Genomic DNA, 21,939 nt, shown 5'->3' with positions numbered 1-21,939 from the left:
TGGGTTATGTATTTTGATGGCTCCAAAATGTTGGCAGGGCTAGGAGCGGGAGTTGTGTTAACATCCCCCACTGGAGACGTCGTCCAGTATGTACTCCAGATATTATACGAAGACTAACAATGCAGCCGAATACGAGGCCCTACTGCATGGTCTTCGGATGGCCGTATCCATGGGCATACAACGCCTGGAGGTGCGCGGGGACTCGAACCTCGCCATATCTCAAATAAACGGCGACTTTGACACCAAAGATCCAAAGATGGCAGCTTATCGTAATGCCATATTAAAAATGCCGGCTCGGTTCGAAGGGCTTGAATTCCATCACATCGCCCGAGAGAGTAACCAAGCGGCGGACGTCCTTGCTCGCATCGGTGCTAAGCGTGACCCCGTCCCACCCAACATCTTCCTGGAAAGGCTTTTCAAGCCATCTGTGGTGTGGCAAGGGGAGGGCGGCAACAATAGTCCAGACCCAAATACAACTCCAAATCCCGAACACACCGATAGTATCGAGGGCTCAACCACTGAAGTAACACCGTCGACCCATCTCATTATGGCAGTAATTGCTCCATGGACCGAACCTTTCTTGCCTACATTAATAGGAAGGAGCTCCCCGAAGACCAGAATGAGGCTCGCCGCATTGTCCGGCGCTCGAAGGCCTACAAGGTTCACGACGGAGAGCTCTACAAGAAAAGTACCACCGGGGTACTTCAAAGATGTATCTCCGAAGAAGAGGGGCGGCAGCTTCTAGCGAAAATTCACGCTGGTCTCGGTGGACACCATGCCGTAGCTCGGGCTCTTGTTATCAAGGCCTTCCTTACTGGGTTTTATTGGCCAACAGCCCGAGCAGACGCACAGGACCTCGTCCAACGCTGCATCGGATGCCAACTCTTCGCCAACCAAAGCCACATGCCCCCAACTGCCTTACAGACTATCCCCATCACTTGGCCTTTCACGGTCTAGGGACTGGATATGGTTGGACCCCTTAAAGGGGAAGCCATAAGAAAAAATATCTGCTGGTTATGGTGGACAAATTCACTAAGTGGATAGAGGCTAAACCGGTCAAAACGGCTGAGTCCGGCCCGGTGATAGACTTCATATCCGGTATTGTGCACCATTATGGTGTCCCGCACAGCATCATCACCGACAACGGCTCTAATTTCATAGCCGATGAGGTAAAAACCTGGTGTACTAATCTGGGTATTAAACTCGATTATGCCTCTGTCTACCACCCACAAACCAACGGTCAAGTCGAATGGGCCAACGGTCTTATTATGAGCGGCATTAAGCCCAGACTAGTGCGGTCTTTGAAAGAATTAGACAAGCACTGGGTTGAGGAGCTCGACTCTGTGCTCTGGGGGCTGTGGACCATGCTTAACCGTACTAGCAGATACACACCTTTCTTCATGGTGTATGGCACAAAGGCCGTATTGCCCTACGATATTATTCACGACTCACCTTGAGTGCGTATGTACGAAGAGAGAGAAGCCGAGCTTGATCGGCAGGACAGCCTAGATGCCCTGGAGGAGGAACGCGATGTCGCAAAAGCCCGTTCAGCATTTTACCAACAGCAAACTCGAAGATATCAAAGCAGAGAAGTACGGGCCAAGACTTACAACGTTGGCGAACTCGTTCTGCGCCTGCCGGAGAAGAAAAAGGACAAACTCAAGCCCAAATGGGAGGGTCCCTTCATAATTTACAAAGTTCTCACCGGAGGTGCATACCGTCTTCGCGATGCATCAGACAATCGCCTCAAGCCGAACCCCTGGAACACGGCCAGACTCCGAAGATTCTATGCCTAGCGCCAAACCCCTTGTTCGTCTCCTCCTCCCCTGTAGTTTCCATTATTTTTTCTCTCTTTTCCGATTACTTTCTTCTTTCTCGCTTTAACGCTTTGGTACGGCTAGACCGCACACCATTGACACATACATCTCTAAATATGTACGTCACTTTTACCTGGGGGCTTCTTGGACAGAGGTTCTTGTCATTCCTTGAGCATTAAGCTCCTCACATATGAGTGTTTCCATATGTACCTTTTCTTTGCCACTATATGCAACGATATGACTTAAGTTTTGGCCAAGCTGGGCTGCCTGGCTCTTGTGCTTATGCCCTACGTTCCCGTTAGTTCGACTAGGGCATAAAGGGAGCACCTCTGCGATTATTACTGCCGGGTCATCCGGATGTGTACCTCAGACTGGGTGAAGCCGAAAGCTAGTGTTCTTAAAGGGAATATTCGGTCGGTGAATTAAAGATGTTTTTTAAAAACTCACTCCATTGTGCACCCCCAGAAGTTATACAAACTGTGGTGCCCACATCACAATTCAGACATGTATATTAAATGCATGCACACCCAGGGAAAGGAACCCTTAACAGAACTATTCTCTCTAGAAGATGTTTCTTATGATATTAATGTGATATAACATAGCTAGCCGGATACAACTTGTCTGTTCAAGCAACTATGACCCCTACGCCTAGTTTTCCAGGCATACCCCGGCCTATTCGGCAGCGACGGTATTCGGAAACACTCTGCACCTTCGAGTCCGGAGGTTGAAGAGAAAAGGTCTGCCATGACAAATGATATACAATTCAGCTAGAGTTCCACATAATGAGTAAAGTACACAGTCACTTGGACTCGAACACCTCCTCCTCTACACCTTCCAACAGGCAGTCTAACTTACAATCCTGTTGGGAATATTTGGCGGCCACCTCTACTTGGTCATATACTAAACTAACGGGAATTTCTTCCCCATCTAACCCTAATGGTCCAACCCGGGCTATGTGATTTCGATCCAGTTGGATACGCCACCGCGCTTGTTGGGTAACGTAGTAATTTCAAAAAAATTCCTACGCATACGCAAGATCATGGTGATGCATAGCAATGAGAGGGGAGAGTGTTGTCCACATACCCTCGTAGACCGAAAGCGGAAGCGTTAGCACAACGCGGTTGATGTAGTCGTACGTCTTCACGATCCGACCGATCCAAGTACCGAACGCACGACACCTCCGAGTTCAGCAGACGTTCAGCTCGATGATGTCCCGCGAACTCCGATCCAGCAGAGCTTCGCGGGAGAGTTCCGTCAGCATGACGACGTGATGACGGTGATGATGATGCTACCGACGCAGGGCTTCGCCTAAGCACCGCTACAATATGACCGAGGTGGAATATGGTGGAGGGGGGCACCGCACATGGCTGGGAGAGATCAACTGATCAACTTGTGTGTCTAGAGGTGCCCCCCTGCCCCTGTATATAAAGGAGAAAGGGGGAGGCCGGCCGGCCCTCTATGGGCGCGCCAGGAGGAGGAGTCCTCCTCCTAGTAGGAGTAGGACTCCCCTTTCCTACTCCTACTAGGAGGAGGAAAAGAAGGAGGAGAAGGAGAAGGAAGGAGAAGGAGAAAAAGGAGGAAAGGGGGGCCGGCCCCCTAGTCCAATTCGGTTTGGGCTAGGGGGGCCGCGCGCCCTGCCTCCTCTCTTCCACCACTTGGCCCATGAGGCCCATTACTTCTTCCTCATATTCCCGTAACTCCTCGGTACCCCCGAAAATACTCGAATCACTCGGAACCTTTCCGATGTCCGAATATAGTCGTCCAATATATCGATCTTTACGTCTCGACCATTTCGAGACTCCTCGCCATGTCCCCGATCTCATCCGGGACTCCGAACTACCTTCGGTACATCAAATCACATAAACTCATAATGCAATCGTCACCGAAACTTTAAGCGTGCGGACCCTACGGGTTCGAGAACTATGTAGACATGACCAAGACATGTCTCCGGTCAATAACCAATAGTGGAACCTGGATGCTCATATTGGCTGCCACATATTCTACGAAGATCTTTATTGGTCAGACCGCATAACAACATACATTGTTCCCTTTGTCATCGGTATGTTACTTGCCCGAGATTCGATTGTCGGTATCTCAATACATAGTTCAATCTCGTTACCGGCAAGTCTCTTTACTCGTTCCGTAATACATCATCCCGCAACTAACTTATTAGTTGCAATGCTTGCAAGGCTTAAGTGATTTGCATTACCGAGAGGGCCCAGAGATACCTCTCCGACAATCGCAGTGACAAATCCTAATCTCGAAATACGCCAACCCAACAAGTACCTTTGGAGACACCTGTAGATCACCTTTATAATCACCTAGTTACGTTGTGACATTTGGTAGCACACAAAGTGTTCCTTCGGTAAACGGGAGTTGCATAATCTCATAGTCATAGGAACATGTATACGTTATGAAGAAAGCAATAGCAACAAACTAAACGATCAAGTACTAAGCTAATGGAATGGGTCAAGTCAATCACATCATTCTCCTAATGATGTGATCCCGTTAATCAAATGACAACTCATGTCTATGGCTAGGAAACATAACCATCTTCGATTAACGAGCTAGTCAAGTAGAGGCATACTAGTGACACTCTATTTGTCTATGTATTCACACATGTATTATGTTTCCGGTTAATACAATTCTAGCATGAATAATAAACATTTATCATGATATAAGGAAATAAATAATAACTTTATTATTGCCTCTAGGGCATATTTCCTTCAGTCTCCCACTTGCACTAGAGTCAATAATCTATATTACACAGTAATGATTCTAACACCCATGGAGCCTTGGTGCTGATCATGTTTTGCTTGTGGAAGAGGCTTAGTCAGCGGGTCTGCAACATTCAAATCCGTATGTATCTTGCAAATTTCAATGTCTCCCACTTGGACTAAATCCCAAATGGAATTGAAGCGTCTCCTGATGTGCTTGGTTCTCTTGTGAAATCTGGATTCCTTCGCCAAGGCAATTGCACCAGTATTGTCACAAAAGATTTTCATTGGACCCGATGCACTAGGTATGACACCTAGATCGGATATGAACTCCTTCACCCAGACTCCTTCATTTGCTGCTTCCGAAGCAGCTATGTACTCCGCTTCACATGTAGATCCCGCCACGACGCTTTGTTTAGAACTGCACCAACTGACAGCTCCACCGTTCAATATAAACACGTATCCGGTTTGCGATTTAGAATCGTCCGGATCAGTGTCAAAGCTTGCATCAACGTAACCATTTACGATGAGCTCTTTGTCACCTCCATATATGAGAAACATATCCTTAGTCCTTTTCAGGTACTTCAGGATGTTCTTGACCGCTGTCCAGTGATCCACTCCAGGATTACTTTGGTACCTCCCTGCTAGACTTATAGCAAGGCACACATCAGGTCTGGTACACAGCATTGCATACATGATAGAGCCTATGGCTGAAGCATAGGGAACATCTTTCATTTTCTCTCTATCTTCTGCGGTGGTCGGACATTGAGTCTTACTCAACTTCACACCTTATTACACAGGCAAGAACCCTTTCTTTGCCTGATCCATTTTGAACTTCTTTAAAACTTTGTCAAGGTATGTGCTTTGTGAAAGTCCAATTAAGCGTTTTGATCTATCTCTATAGATCTTAATGCCCAATATGTAAGCAGCTTCACCAAGGTCTTTCATTGAAAAACTCTTATTCAAATATCCCTTTATGCTATCAAAAAATTCTATATCATTTCCAATCAAAAATATGTCATCCACATATAATATCAAAAATGCTACAGAGCTCCCACTCACTTTCTTGTAAATACAGGCTTCTCCAAAAGTTTGTACAAAACCAAATGCTTTGATCACACTATCAAAGTGTTTATTCCAACTCCGAGAGGCTTGCACCAGTCCATAAATGGATCGCTGGAGCTTGCACACTTTGTTAGCTCCCTTTGGATCGACAAAACCTTCTGGCTGCATCATATACAACTCTTCTTCCAGAAATCCATTCAGGAATGCAGTTTTAACATCCATTTGCCAAATTTCATAATCATAAAATGCGGAAATTGCTAACATGATTCGGATAGACTTAAGCATCGCTACGGGTGAGAAGGTCTCATCGTAGTCAATCCCTTGAACTTGTCGAAAACCTTTTGCAACAAGTCAAGCTTTGTAGACAGTAACATTACCGTCAGCGTCAGTCTTCTTCTTGAAGATCCATTTATTCTCAATTGCTTGCCGATCAATGGGCAAGTCAACCAAAGTCCACACTTTGTTCTCATACATGGATCCCATCTCAGATTTCATGGCTTCTAGCCATTTTGCGGAATCTGGGCTCACCACCGCTTCTTCATAGTTCGTAGGTTCATCATGATCTAGTAGCATGACTTCCAGAACAGGATTACCGTACCACTCTGGTGCGGATCTTATTCTGGTTGATCTACGAGGTTCGATAGTAACTTGATCTGAAGTTTCATGATCATTATCATTAGCTTCCTCACTAATTGGTGTAGGTGTCACAGAAACCAGTTTCTGTGATGTACTACTTTCCAATAAGGGAGCAGGTACAGTTACCTCGTCAAGTTCTACTTTCCTCCCACTCACTTCTTTCGAGAGAAACTCCTTCTCTAGAAAGGATCCATTCTTAGCAACGAAAGTCTTGCCTTCGGATCTGTGATAGAAGGTGTACCCAACAGTTTCCTTTGGGTATCCTATGAAGACAGATTTCTCCGATTTGGGTTCGAGCTTATCAGGTTGAAGCTTTTTCACATAAGCATCGTAGCCCCAAACTTTCAGAAACGACAACTTTGGTTTCTTGCCAAACCACAGTTCATAAGGCGTCGTCTCAATGGATTTCGATGGTGCCCTATTTAATGTGAATGCAGCCGTCTCTAAAGCATAACCCCAAAACGATAGCGGTAAATCTGTAAGAGACATCATAGATCGCACCATATCTAGTAAAGTACGATTATTATGTTCGGACACACCATTACGCTGTGGTGTTCCGGGTGGCGTGAGTTGCGAAACTATTCCGCATTGTTTCAAATGTAGACCAAACTCGTAACTCACGATCAGATCATAGAAACTTTATTTTCTTGTTACGATGGTTTTCAACTTCACTCTGAAATTCTTTGAACTTTTCAAATGTTTCAGACTTATGTTTCATCAAGTAGATATACCCATATCTGCTTAAATCATCTGTGAAGGTGAGAAAATAACGATATCCGCCACGAGCCTCAATATTCATTGGACCACATACATCTGTATGTATGATTTCCAACAAATCCGTTGCTCTCTCCATAGTACCGGAGAACGGCGTTTTGGTCATCTTGCCCATGAGGCATGGTTCGCAAGTACCAAGTGATTCATAATCAAGTGATTCCAAAAGTCCATCAGTATGGAGTTTCTTCATGCGCTTTACACCGATATGACCTAAACGGCAGTGCCACAAATAAGTTGCAAAATCATTATCAACTCTACATCTTTTGGTTTCAACATTATGAATACGTGTATCACTACTATCGAGATTCATCAAAAATAGACCACTCTTCAAGGGTGCATGACCATAAAATATATTACTCATATAAATAGAACAACCATTATTCTCTGATTTAAATGAATAACCGTCTCGCGTCAAACAAGATCCAGATATAATGTTCATGCTCAACGCTGGCACCAAATAACAATTATTTAGGTCTAAAAATAATCCCGAAGGTAGATGTAGAGGTAGCGTGCGGACCACGATCACATCGACTTTAGAACCATTTCCCACGCGCATTGTCACCTCGTCCTTGTCAGTGTTCGCTTAATCCGTCGTCCCTGTTTGGAGTTGCAAATGTTAGCAACAAAACCAGTATCAATACCCAGGTGCTAATGTGAGCTCTAGTAAGGTACACATCAATAACATGTATATCACATATACCTTTGTTCACCTTGCCATCCTTCTTATCCGCCAAATACTTGGGGCAGTTCCGCTTCCAGTGACCAGTCTGCTTGCAGTAGAAGCACTCAGTTTCAGGCTTAGGTCCAGATTTGGGTTTCTTCTCCTGAGCAGTAACTTGCTTACTGTTCTTCTTGAAGTTCCCCTTCTTCTTCCCTTTGCCCTTTTTCTTGAAACTGGCAGTCTTGTTGACCATCAACACTTGATGCGCCTTCTTGATTTCTACCTCCGCAACCTTTAGCATTGCGAAGAGCTCGGGAATTGTCTTATCCATCCCTTGCATGTTATAGTTCATCACGAAGCTCTTGTAGCTTGGTGGCAGTGATTGAAGAACTCTGTCAATGACACTATCAACAGGAAGATTAACTCCCAGTTGAGTCAAGTGATTATGATACCCACACATTTTGAGTATATGTTCACTGACAGAACTATTCTCCTCCATCTTGCAGCTATAGAATTTATTGGAGACTTCATATCTCTCAATCCGGGCATTTGCTTGAAATATTAACTTCAACTCCTGGAACATCTCATATGCTCCATGACGTTCAAAACGTCGTTGAAGTCCCGATTCTAAGCCGTAAAGCATGGCACACTGAACTATCGAGTAGTCATCAGCTTTGCTCTGCCAGACGTTCATACCATCTGGTGTTGCTCCAGCAGCAGGCCTGGCACCTAGCGCTTCCAGGACGTAATTCTTTTGTGCAGCAATGAGGATAATCCTCAAGTTACGGACCCAGCCCGTGTAATTGCTACCATCATCTTTCAACTTTGCTTTCTCAAGGAACGCATTAAAATTCAACGGAACAACAGCACGGGCCATCTATCTACAATCAAACATAGACAAGCAAGATACTATCAGGTACTAAGTTCATGATAAACTTAAGTTCAATTAATCATATTACTTAAGAACTCCCACTTAGAAAGATATCCCTCTAATCTTCTAAGTGATCACGTGATCCAAATCAACTAAACCATAACCGATCATCACGTGAAATGGAGTAGCTTTCAATGGTGAACATCAATATGTTGATCATATCTACTATATGATTCACGCTCGACCTTTCGGTCTCAGTGTTCCGAGACCATATCTGCATATGCTAGGCTCGTCAAGTTTAACCTGAGTATTCTGCGTGTGCAAAACTGGCCTGCACCTATTGTAGATGGACGTAGAGCTTATCACACCCGATCATCACGTGGTGTCTGGGCACGACGAACTTTGGCAACGGTGCATACTCAGGGAGAACACTTTTATCTTGAAATTTAGTGAGAATCATCTTATAATGCTACCGTCAATCAAAGCAAGATAAGATGCATAAAACATAAACATCACATGCAATCAATATAAGTGATATGATATGGCCATCATCATCTTGTGCTTGTGATCTCCATCTCTGAAGCACCATCATGATCACCATCGTCACCGATGCGACACCTCGATCACCATCGTAGCATCGTTGCCGTCTCGCCAATCTTATGCTTCCACGACTATCGCTACCGCTTAGTGATAAAGTAAAGCATTACAGCGCAATTGAATTGCATACAATAAAGCGACAACCATATGGCTCCTGCCAGTTGCCGATAACTCGGTTACAAAACATAATCATCTCATACAATAAAATTTAGCATCATGTCTTGACCATATCACATCACAACATGCCCTGCAAAAACAAGTTAGACGTCCTCCACTTTGTTGTTGCAAGTTTTACGTGGCTGCTACGGGCTTAGCAAGAACCGTTCTTACCTACGCATCAAAAACACAATGATAGTTTGCCAAGTTGGTGCTGTTTTAACCTTCGCAAGGACCGGGCGTAGCCACACTCGGTTCAACTAAAGTTGGAGAAACTGACACCCGCCAGCCACCTGTGTGCAAAGCACGTTGGTAGAACCAGTCTTGCATAAGCGTACGCGTAATGTCGGTCCGGGCCGCTTCATCCAACAATACTGCCGAGCCAAAGTATGACATGCTGGTAAGCAGTATGACTTATATCGCCCACAACTCACTTGTGTTCTACTCATGCACAACATCAACACATAAAACCAGGCTCGGATACCACTATTGGGGAACGTAGTAATTTCAAAAAAATTCCTACGCACACGCAAGATCATGGTGATGCATAGCAACGAGAGGGAGAGTGTTGTCCACATACCCTCGTAGACCGAAAGCGGAAGCGTTAGCACAACGCAGTTGATGTAGTCGTACGTCTTCACGATCCGACCGATCCAAGTACCGAACGCCAGGGCACCTCCGAGTTCAGCACACGTTCAGCTCGATGACGTCCCGTGAATTCCGATCCAGCAGAGCTTCACGGGAGAGTACCGTCAGCACGACGGCGTGATGACGGTGATGATGTTGCTACCGACGCAGGGCTTCGCCTAAGCACCGCTACGATATGACCGAGGTGGAAGATGGTGGAGGGGGGCACCACACACGGCTAAAAGATCAACTGATCAACTTGTGTGTCTAGAGGTGCCCCCTGCCCCTGTATATGAAGGAGCAAGGGGGGAGGCCGGCCGGCCCTCTATGAGCGCGCCAGGAGGAGGAGTCCTCCTCCTTGTAGGAGTAGGACTCCCCTTTCCTACTTCTACTAGGAGGAGGAAAGGAAGGAGGAGAAGGAGAAGGAAGGAGAAGGAGAAAAGAAGGAAAGGGGGGACGGCCCCCTAGTCCAATTCGGTTTGGGCTAGGGGGCCACGCGCCCTGCCTCCTCTCTTCCACCACTTGGCCCATGAGGCCCATTACTTCTTCCTTGTATTCCCGTAACTCCCCGGTACCCCCGAAAATACCCGAATCACTTGGAACCTTTCTGATGTCCGAATATAGTCGTCCAATATATCGATCTTTACGTCTCGACCATTTTGAGACTCCTCATCATGTCCTCGATCTCATCTGGGACTCCGAACTACCTTTGGTACATCAAATCACATAAACTCATAATACAATCGTCACCGAAAATTTAAGCGTGCGGACCCTACGGGTTCGAGAACTATGTAGACATGACCAAGACATGTCTCCGGTCAATAACCAATAGCGGAACCTGGATGTTCATATTGGCTCCCACATATTCTACGAAGATCTTTATCGGTCAGACCGCATAACAACATACGTTGTTCCCTTTGTCATCGGTATGTTACTTGCCCGAGATTCGATCGTCGGTATCTCAATACGTAGTTCAATCTCGTTACCGGCAAGTCTCTTTACTCGTTCCGTAATACATCATCCCGCAACTAACTTATTAGTTGCAATGCTTGCAAGGCTTAAGTGATGTGCATTACCGAGAGGGCCTAGAGATACCTCTCCGACAATCGGAGTGACAAATCCTAATCTTGAAATACGCCAACCCAACAAGTACCTTCGGAGACACCTGTAGAGCACCTTTATAATCACCCAGTTACGTTGTGACGTTTGGTAGGACACAAAGTGTTCCTCCGGTAAATGGGAGTTGCATAATCTCATAGTCATAGGAACATGTATAAGTTATGAAGAAAGCAATAGCAACCAACTAAACGATCAAGTGCTAAGCTAATGGAATGGGTCAAGTCAATTAGATCATTCTCCTAATGATGTGATCCCGTTAATCAAATGACAACTCATGTCTATGGCTAGGAAACATAACCATCTTGATCAAGGAGCTAGTCAAGTAGAGGCATACTAGTGACACTCTGTTTGTCTATGTATTCACACATGTATTATGTTTCCGGTTAATACAATTCTAGCATGAATAATAAACATTTATCATGATATAAGGAAATAAATAATAACCTTATTATTGCCTCTAGGACATATTTCCTTCACATATATACACACACACACACTTATAAGGACATGCTTGCATAACCAAATTAAACATCCACTTACATAGGTGGCTACTACAACCATGGCATCTGCACACACCAAAGTAAACTATTACATGCATAATTACATAGGTGGCTACTACACACATGACATTTCCACACACACCAATAAAGTAAACTATATATTACATGCATGATTAACTATCATAAACGATCATTTGATCATCATCTACTTCTTGTGACGCTTGCTCTTCTTATGGCTCGATCCGGGCTCATCGATTTGGGTAACGAGGCACTTTCTCATGTCAACGATCTGCCTGTGCATCTAGTAGCATGTGTACATGCTCTTGGCCATGAACCTGAGGTGCGGTTCATCCAGTTGCCGCATCCAGGCCTTGTGCCAGGATACGGGACTTGTTCTCTGGGCATCCTGCTTCATCTTTTCGTAGTAGGGGTCGATGATGGCCGAGGCGAGTTCGACCAGGGAGTCCTGCTTCGTGCTGCCCCAGACCCTGTAGTGGTCACGGATTTTGACAAGGTTCTTACAGGCCAAGCTCGTAACACTGAGCGCTTTTACATCGTCTTTGGTATTCACCATGGCGAACTTGTAGTCGGTGCTGTTGACAAACCTGTTGAAACGGTCGCAAGGCTCTGTGGCCATGCAGTAGTGGTAGATGAGGACATGATGGTGCACGCATAACTGGGCGATGACAACCTTCTGATCTATGCCGGGATGACCGATGATGTACTGGAGGTCGATGCCGACCACCTTGTACTTGTCTCCAGCAAGCAACTGCTCAACGCTGTTGATGTAGTCGTCCACCACGGCCGGGTCGATGGTGTACACTACCGAGAGATCCGTCTCCCTCATGTGGGTCTCCACTCTATGCTCACCGAACTCCATTGGAGCGCCGCCGGACATCCCCTCTCTATGTGTCATCATGGGTGTGCTTGTTGTGTTGTGGGGCGTGATCGAAAGGTTGAAGAGACTAAGGTTATAATGGCCACGGGAATTAAAGGGGAAGCCGGACGACCAGGAATATCGGCAGGCCCTGATGGCAGTTCTATTTTGCAACACGTAACTCCATCGTGCTGCACGTAACTGCATCGCATGGCAATGCGCGTGGCGCAACCGCATGCATATGGGGCCCCCGACGTGATCGTGCACACGCCCAACCACTGGCAAAGCGCGCGCAGAGGGACGCGAGCAGAGCGCTCCGCGGTCGCCTCAAAGAAAAGCTATCCACAAGCCAAGCGTGCCGACAGACGCGAGCAGAGCACGCCGCGGCGCCTAACAGCAAGCAGAGCACGCCGCGACGCCTAATGGCGAGCACAGCACGCTGCGGCGCCTAACGGTGAGCAGAGCTTGCCGAGGGACGCGAGCAGAGGACGACACAGTGATACGTGGCAAATAAGACGAACTGTGCGAGCGATGTCAGAGACATCAAGCACAAATCATATTAGAGTGGCGTGTCCGATACGTGGTAGACAGTTGATCCATCAGAGCTGTTTGTGATGGAATAAGCTGCGTGTGTTGCGGGCAAACGCTTGCTGGTGTATAACCTTAAATTTAACCAAAAAAGTGTTAATGCATGTTACAAAAATTGTATAGCAGGAAACTATGTTCAAATACGGCTCCAACGATATAATCTATGGCGACATGCATTTGTATTTTATTAGTTAATAAATCCTACTTATAAACCAGGACAGGGGTATAGTAGGTAATTAAATCGCAAAAGTTTTTTTATTAACTATATGTGTACGTGTCCTCTCGTCCTCCTCACGCACGTCTTGTCACCCCGCTGCCGCAGTTGGCTTACAGCGCAAGCTTGCGCAGCACGCGGGGGCGTTCTTTTGGCCAAACGGTGGCGCCAATGAATCGTCGATGAGCCCGTTCCCACGCAACCTCGCAGGTTCCCGCGCAAGCTTCCCACATGACTCGGTGAAATCCCCCAAAATCCCAATGCTTACTAGCCTGCTATAAAAACCCTCACGCCGGCGAGCCCTCGTTGCATTTTCCCCTCCCTCCTTGTATCTTATCTCGTCTGCTTCTTCCACAATCGCCAATGGCACCGGTCGTCGCTGCCTCACCACTCCGCTCATCAGAGGACAGCTCCAGCTGGGAGGCTACAGCGGCGGCGCAGTCCCCGGCGTAGTGTAGTGCGCGTGGCGTCCCTGTTGGGTGTGCGCGGAACACCCACCACACGCTCCGCCGCGCTGCCCGTCGGCAGCTGCTGCCGGCCTCCGTTGCCGCCACACCACCACACGCTCCGCCGCTGCTGCCCGTTGGCAGCTGCTGCCAGCCTCCCGCTCCGCCACCGCGGCCCGAAGGCGGGAGATGGCCGTCATGGCCGCCACCCCACTGCCGGCCACCGTGGCCATCACCCTCTCTACCACCGCGGCCCGAAGGCGGGAGGTGGTGGTCGTGGCCGACCCCCCATCGCCTGCCGTGGCCGCCAGCCCACCGTCGACCGCGGGATCATCACCCGCTCCGCCACCGCCGCCGAGGAGGGAGGCGGAGGTGGAGGCCCGCACAGTGCGTCAGTGACCTTGCGTGCTACATCGAGTCTGCAGGAAGTCTACTTTTTCGCATATCGTGCTAAAGCTTGGTTTTCGTCTTTGCCTAAAAATAGTATTGATTCATGGAACAAGTGCAAAGATGCTTTTATCTCTAAGTATTTTCCTCCCGCTAAGATCATCTCTCTTAGAAACGATATTATGAATTTTAAGCAACTTGATCATGAACATGTTGCACAAGCTTGGGAGAGAATGAAATTAATGATACGTAATTGCCCTACACATGGTTTAAATTTGTGGATGATTATACAAAATTTTATGCCGGATTGAATTTTGCTTCTAGAAATCTTTTAGATTCGGCCGCGGGAGGCACTTTTATGGAAATCACTTTAGGAGAAGCTACTAAACTCCTAGATAATATTATGGTTAATTATTCTCAATGGCACACTGAAAGATCTACTAAAAAAGTGCATGCGATAGAAGAAATTAATGTTTTGAGTGGAAAGATGGATGAACTTATGAAATTATTTGCTAAAAAGTGTTTCTTCTGATCCTAATGATATGCCTTGTCTACTTTGATTGAGAATAATAATGAATCTATGGATGTGAATTTTGTTGGTAGGAACAATTTTGGTACAACGCGTATAGAGGAAACTTTAATCCTAGGCCTATCCTAGTAATTCCTCTAATAATTATGGTAATTCCTACAACAATTCTGATGGAAATTATAATAAGATGCCCTCTGATTTTGAATCTAATATTAAAGAATTTATTACTTCGCAAAAAATTTCAATGCTTTGATTGAAGAAAAATTGCTTAAGATGAGTTGGCTAGGAACGTTGATAGAATTCTCTTGATGTTGATTCTTTGAAACTTAGATCTATTCCACCTAAGTCATGATATCAATGAGTTGAGGGAGTCCTGGATTAGGGGGTCTCCGGACAGCCGGACTATATCCTTTGGCCGGACTGTTGGACTATGAAGATACAAGATTGAAGACTTCGTCTCGTGTCCGTATGGGACTCTACTTGGCGTGGAAGACAAGCTAGGCAATATGGATATGGATATCTCCTCCTTTGTAACCGACCTTGTGTAACCCTAACCCTCTCCGGTGTCTATATAAACCGAAGGGTTTTAGTCCGTAGGACAACAACCAGAACATACAATCATACCATAGGCTAGCTTCTAGGGTTTAGCCTCTCTGATCCCGTGGTAGATCTACTCTTGTACTACCCATATCATCAATATCAATCAAGTAGGACGTAGGGTTTTACCTCCATCAAGAGGGCCCGAACCTGGGTAAAACATCGTGTCCCCTGCCTCCTATTACCATCCGGCCTAGACGCACAGTTCGGGACCCTCTACCCGAGATCCGCCGGTTTTGACACCGACATTGGTGCTTTCATTGAGAGTTCCTCTGTGTCGTCGCCGTTAGGCTTGATGGCTCCTACTATCATCGATAGCGATGCGGTCCAGGGTGAGACTTTTCTCCCCAGACAGATCTTCGTATTCGGCGGCTTTGCACTGCGGGCTAATTCGCTTGGCCATCTGGAGCAGATTGAAAGCTACGCCCCTGGCCATCAGGTCAGATTTGGAAGTTTGAACTACATGGCCGACATCCGCGGAGACTTGATCTTCGACGGATTCGAGCCACAGCCGGGCGCGCCGCACTGTCACGATGGGTATGACCTAGCTCTGCCGCCGAACAGTACCCCAGAGGCCGCGCCCGCATAAGCTCCGACCCTTAGCTCGGAGCCAACTGCGCCAATCGAGGACGGGTGGTTAGACACCGCCTCAGGGGCTGCAGCCTCAACGGCGATCGAGCTGAACACCAGCCTAACCCTCTGCGCAGCCCGTGACTCCAAGGTGCCGGACTCTTTTTCGGACTCCGAACCACCCGCGCCCCCGCCAATCGAATCCGATTGGGCGCGGATCATGGAATTCACCGCCGTGGATATCTTTCAGCACTCGCCCTTCGGCGACATTCTGAATCCACTAAGGTCTCTCTCTTTGTCAGGAGAGCCCTGGCCGGACTATGGCCAACAGGATTGGGATGCGGACGACGAAGAAATTCGACGCCCACCCACCACCCACTTCGTAGCCACTGTCGATGATTTAACCGACATGCTCGACTTCGACTCCGAAGACATCGACGGTATGGACGACGATGTAGGAGACGAACATGAACCAGCGCCTATAGGGCACTAGAAAGCCACCTTGTCATATGACATATACATGGTGGATACACCCAACGAAGGCAATGGCGACGAGATAGCGGAGGATGACCCCTCCAAGAAGCAACCCAAGCGCCGACGTCAGCGGCGCCGCTCTAAGTCCCGCCAAAGCAAAAGTGGTGATACGGCACAGGAGATAATAACACTCCGGATAGTGCCGAAGACAACAACAATCCCCTCCAGCAAGATTTAGAGCAGGAGGATGAAGGAGCCAGCTCTCCTGAGAGAGCGGCAAACAGAGAGGAGGAGGATGACAATTACATGCCCCCCTCCGAAGACGAGGCAAGCCTCAGCGATGATGAATTCGCCATACCAGAGGATCCCGTCGAACAAGAGCGCTTCAAGCGCCGGCTTATGGCCACGGCAAATAGCCTGAAGAAAAAGCAGCAACAGCTTCAAGCTGATCAAGATCTGCTAGCTGACAGATGGACTGAAGTCCTCGCGGCCGAGGAATATAAACTCGAGCGCCCCTCCAAGAATTACCCAAAGTGCAGGTTACTACCCCGACTGGAGGAAGAAGCGTATGATATGGATGATCGGCCACCTCGTGGCCGCGATAGAGAGGTATCCCAGCCAAAAGCTCAGCCCCCACCCCGGCGCCATTTCAATAAAAAGGCATGGGGAGATATGCCAGACCTACGAGACATATTGGAGGACAAAGCAAAGCATGCAAGATCGATCTACGGATCACGAGGGTGCACCACTCTGCGAGACAATAAACGTCACGCCGGATACAGTAAAAGCAAATCCGGCCGGGCCGAACACAGCGGGCAAGACCCTTTCGAGCTGCGTCGCGATATAGCCCAATACAGAGGCGCCGCACACCCCTTATGCTTCACAGACGAAGTAATGGAACATCAATTCCCAGAAGGTTTCAAACCTGTAAATATTGAATCATACGACGGCACAACAGATCCCGCAGTATGGATCGAGGATTTCCTCCTCCACATCCACATGGCCCACGGTGATGACTTACACGCCATCAAATACCTCCCACTAAAGCTCAAAGGACAAGCGCGGCATTGGCTTAACAGCTTGCCAGCGGACTCCATTAGCTGTTGGGAAGATCTGGAAGCCGCATTCCTCGACAACTTTTAGGGCACTTATGTGCGACCACCAGACGCCGATGACTTGAGCCACATAATTCAGCAACCAGAAGAGTCGGCCAGGCAATTCTAGACTTGGTTCCTTACAAAGAAAAATCAGATCGTCGATTGTCCGGATGCAGAGGCCTTAGCGGCTTTCAAACACAACATCCGAGACGAGTGGCTAGCCCGGCACCTTGGTCAGGAAAAACTGAAATCTATGGCAGCTCTCACGATGCTCATGACCCGCTTTTGTGCGGGAGAAGACAGCTGGCTGGCTCACAGTAATAACATATCAAAGAACCATGGTACCCCGGATACCAAAGACGGCAATAGCAGGTCGCGTCGCAACAAACATAAGCGCCACATTAACAGCGAAAATACCGAGGATACGGAAGTCAATGCCGGATTCAAAGGCTCTAAACCCGGTCAGCGGAAAAAGCCATTCAAACAAAGTACGCCGGGTCCGTCCAGCTTGGACCGTATACTCGATCTCTCGTGTCAAATACATGGAACCCCAGACAAACCAGCCAATCACACCAACAGGGATTGTTGGGTGTTCAAGCAGGCCGGCAACTTAATTGCCGAAAACAAGGACAAGGGGCCGCATAGCAATGACGAGGAGGAACCCCGGCAGCCGCACACCGGAGGGCAGAAGAGGTTTCCCTCGCAAGTGCGGACGGTGAACATGATATATGCGACCCACATCCCCAAGAGGGAGCAGAAGCATGCGCTTAGGGACGTATAAGCGTTGGAGCCAGTCGCCCCAAAGTTCAACCCTTGGTCCTCCTGTCCGATCACCTTCGATCGCAGGGACCACCCCACTAGTATCCGTCATGGCAGATTTGCCGCACTGGTCCTAGACCCAATCATTGATGGATTCCACATCACTCGAGTCCTTATGGATGGCGGCAGCAGCCTGAACCTGCTTTATCAGGACACAGTGCGCAAAATGGGTATAGACCCCTCAAGGATCAAACCCACAAAAACGACCTTTAAAGGCATCATTCCAGGTGTGGAGGCCCATTGCACAGGCTCAATTACACTGGAAGTGGTCTTCGGATCCCCGGATAATTTCTGAAGCGAAGAGTTAATCTTCGATATAGTCCCGTTCTGCAGTGGTTATCACGCGCTGCTCGGGTGAACCGCATTTGCTAGATTCAATGCGGTACAGCATTATGCATACCTAAAGCTCAAGATGCCAGGACCTCGCGGAGTTATTGCAGTCAATGGAAACACAGAGCGCTCTCTCCGAACAGAGAAGCACACCGTGGCCCTCGCAGCAGAAGCGCAAAGCAGCCTCTCAAGGCAATCAACCAGTTCGGCGCTTCAAAGCCCGGACACCTTCAAGTGCGCTCGGGGCAATCGGCAAATAGACCGCCTGGCGCGATCTGAGCTCGCGTAGCAATACGGCGGCCACCCCAATCCCAGCCCAACGGCGAAACTCGTGCCGTGCGTACATAATTACGCATTAAAAATACCATGGGCACAGGTGGGGAGGGGGGCACAACTGCGGCACGCCCCAAGACGCGGCTTAAACCGCACTAGGGGCTTCCCGTTTTGTTAATTTTTTTCAGGACCTTAATCTCTGGAAACACTGTCCGACAGCACTATTGCCGAACACATGATGCAACAACCAAGGAGGCAGACAACTACGTCATACCACGGAATTCCCAGGTCGATTACAGTAACGAGCGAAATATTTGATTTAATATCATTCCTCAGCTTGCCCTTGGAAGGGACATAGTCCTACTCTTTGCTTATCGCACTATCTGTATCACTCTGCTTTAACGCAATTTTTTAATAAACAATGCATGACATTACGACTATTATTACATTCTTGTTATATATATATATATATCTATGTGTTCATTAATGACGCCTTGCAACCGTACACCCTGGTACGGCTAATACACCAGGGGCTTACGTACCTCACAATACAATGTGAAAAGTATGAACACTTTCACAAGTGCGGCACCCCGAACTTATAGCATTATATGCATCAGCTCCGAATCATGTCTTTGGTCAAATGTTGGGTTTGCCCGGCTCCTATGTTTTGGTACCTTACGTTCCGCTCTGTCGGCTAAGGTAGCGCTAGGAGAACTACTGCGATTGTGCCCCAGTTCTGCTGGGTTCAGCACCTCAGTAGAGAAACCTAAAACTGATTGTCATGATAAGGCGAGAGACTAGTCGTTGTTCGGCGAGGTTTTCGAGTCCCTAAAGACTTATGCCGCTTAGAGCGAGGGGCCGGCCCTGTCCGGCTTAAAGGCGTGTATCGCGCCCCAAATTCGGCCTTCCAAATACCAGGGGCTTCGCCGAAATTTAAAATTATAGAATTCTATGGCTAAGTGAGAGTGATAAAGCATTATTAGTCTGGTTGCCTTGTTCGCTGTGCTGAGCACCTCCCTCGAAGGACCCAAACATGGGAACAATAGTGCTCAGGTTTATCCTGAACACCCCAGCACTCGTGGCATGGGGGCAGAAGCCGAGGACTAGCCATCTCTCAGATTGGATAAATAGCCAAACAGAAGGTAATATTTTAAATTCAAACAAGCGTTGCAAAGCGCATATGAAACAAGTTTTCATAAATACAGGATAAAACGAGCAAGTATCATTCAAATATTACATCTTTTGAACACTCGTCCGCGATAAGACGGGCACCCGGCAGAACACCCTCATAGTACATCTCGGGGTGGCGGTGCTCCTTGCCCTCCAGCGACCCCTCCTTGATCTGCTTCACGGCGTCTAGCTTGACCCACTGCAATTTCACACGGGCGAAAGCCCGGCGTGCACCTTCAATGCAGACATATCGCTTGACGACCTCCAGCCGCGGGAAGGCATCCACAAGCCGCCTCACCAGGCCGAAGAAGCTGTTCGGAAGGGCGTCGCCAGGCCACAGCCGAACTATAAAGCTCTTCATGGCCCGATCGGCCGCCTTATGTAGCTCGACCATCTGCTTCAGCTGGTCGCTCATTGGCACCGGGTGTTCGGCCTCAGCATACTGAGACCAGAACAGCTTCTCCGTTGAGCTTCCATCCACGGCCTGGTAAAATTTTGCGGCATCGGACACGCTGCGGGGCAAATCTGCGAATGCTCCTGGAGAGCTCCGGATTCGGGTAAGTAATCGGTAATTTACTTTTACATGCTTGCTTTGCATATAGAAAGCCTTACCCGCCGCTATCTTCTTCATTGCGTGGATCTCCTGGAGGGCCTTTTGGGCTTCGGCCTTGGCACTTCTTGCGCTCTCGAGGGCCGTGGCAAGCTCAGACTCCCGCGTCTTTGAGTCAACCTCCAACGCATCGTGCTTCGCCATGAGAGCCTGGAGCTCTTCCTGCACCTCGCCCACCCGAGCCTCGTGCTTCTCTCGCTCGGTGCGCTCCTTGGCCGCTATATCCTCGGCCTTGGTTAGCACTTGCTTCAGGGTCGCCACCTCGATCGTGGCCCCCGGCAAATATACGTTGATCCTGTCATTTTGCAATTGCGTCTTCTTTTATATATACATATCTATAGACATGGTATTACTTACCCTTGTTCTCCTCGAGCTGCCTCTTGGCAAGGCCGAGCTCTTTCTTGGACCCCTCGAGGTCCTGCTTCAGTACGGCGACCTCCGCAGTTAGTGTGGCGGACGCCAACAGCGAAGCCTGCATATGCATATTGACATACTTATATTAGACTCCTGCGATATTATTTGATCCTCTGTTCGGCTTTTCTTTGTGGACACCGAACAAAGCATCAGGGGCTACTGTCTATGCGGTAATAATTCTACTACATTTTAAAACACTTACCTCAAAGCCTGTTAGAAGGCTGGCACAGGCTTCAGTCAATCCGCTCTTGGCGGACTGAACCTTCTGGATCACCGCACTCATGATAGTGCGGTGCTCCTCGTCGATGGAAGCATTGCGAAGCGCTTCCAGCAGATTGTCCGGCGCCTCTGGATGGACAGAGGTCACCAGCATAGGCGTCTTGCCCCTCTTAGAAGGAGGCCACCTGCCCAAGCCCGGAACCGTTGGAGGGTCCGACTGAGGGCCCAACTCGGAGCTCTCAGGGGCCCCGTCCCCTCGGCTCCCAGACTCCGGAAGGTCACCTTGAGGCGCCTCCGAGACTGTCTCCCCTCGGTCCGGTGCCTCCTGAGACAGCACCTCGGCGTCGTCGGCAGGATGAGGGGAGGTGGCGGTCGGGACTGGATCGCTGTCCATGTCCGACGAGCCCAGGGAGCCGTCCGATGATACCTCGATATTGGCTCGTGGCGGCCTGCATAATTATGTTCGGCGTTAGGGAAAACAGTGCGACAAAGGAATTCTATGAGTTACTCTAGTATCCGAACACTTACAAATCTCCCCGGGGGCTTGGCCCTGGGCTGCCACTCGTCTTCGCCTTCGTCGGCGGCGGTGGAACTGTCCGGAAGGAGAGTCCTTCCCTTCTTGGACCCTTCGGCCTCCCCGGTTGGGGCGGCCTTCCTTTTCTTGTCTCCCCCGCCTGGAGGGGGAGCATCTTCTTCTTCCTCGTCGTCTTCAGGGGAAGAGTGTGCCGCAGAGTTATCAGACGATGAGTCCGATAACACCTGGCGTCGGGAACTCTTTCGGGTTC

This window comes from Triticum urartu, chromosome 6, assembly GCF_003073215.2.
Source record: "Triticum urartu cultivar G1812 chromosome 6, Tu2.1, whole genome shotgun sequence".
In the NCBI taxonomy this organism is placed as follows: domain Eukaryota; kingdom Viridiplantae; phylum Streptophyta; class Magnoliopsida; order Poales; family Poaceae; genus Triticum; species Triticum urartu.
Note: the sequence above shows the minus strand (reverse complement) of the source record.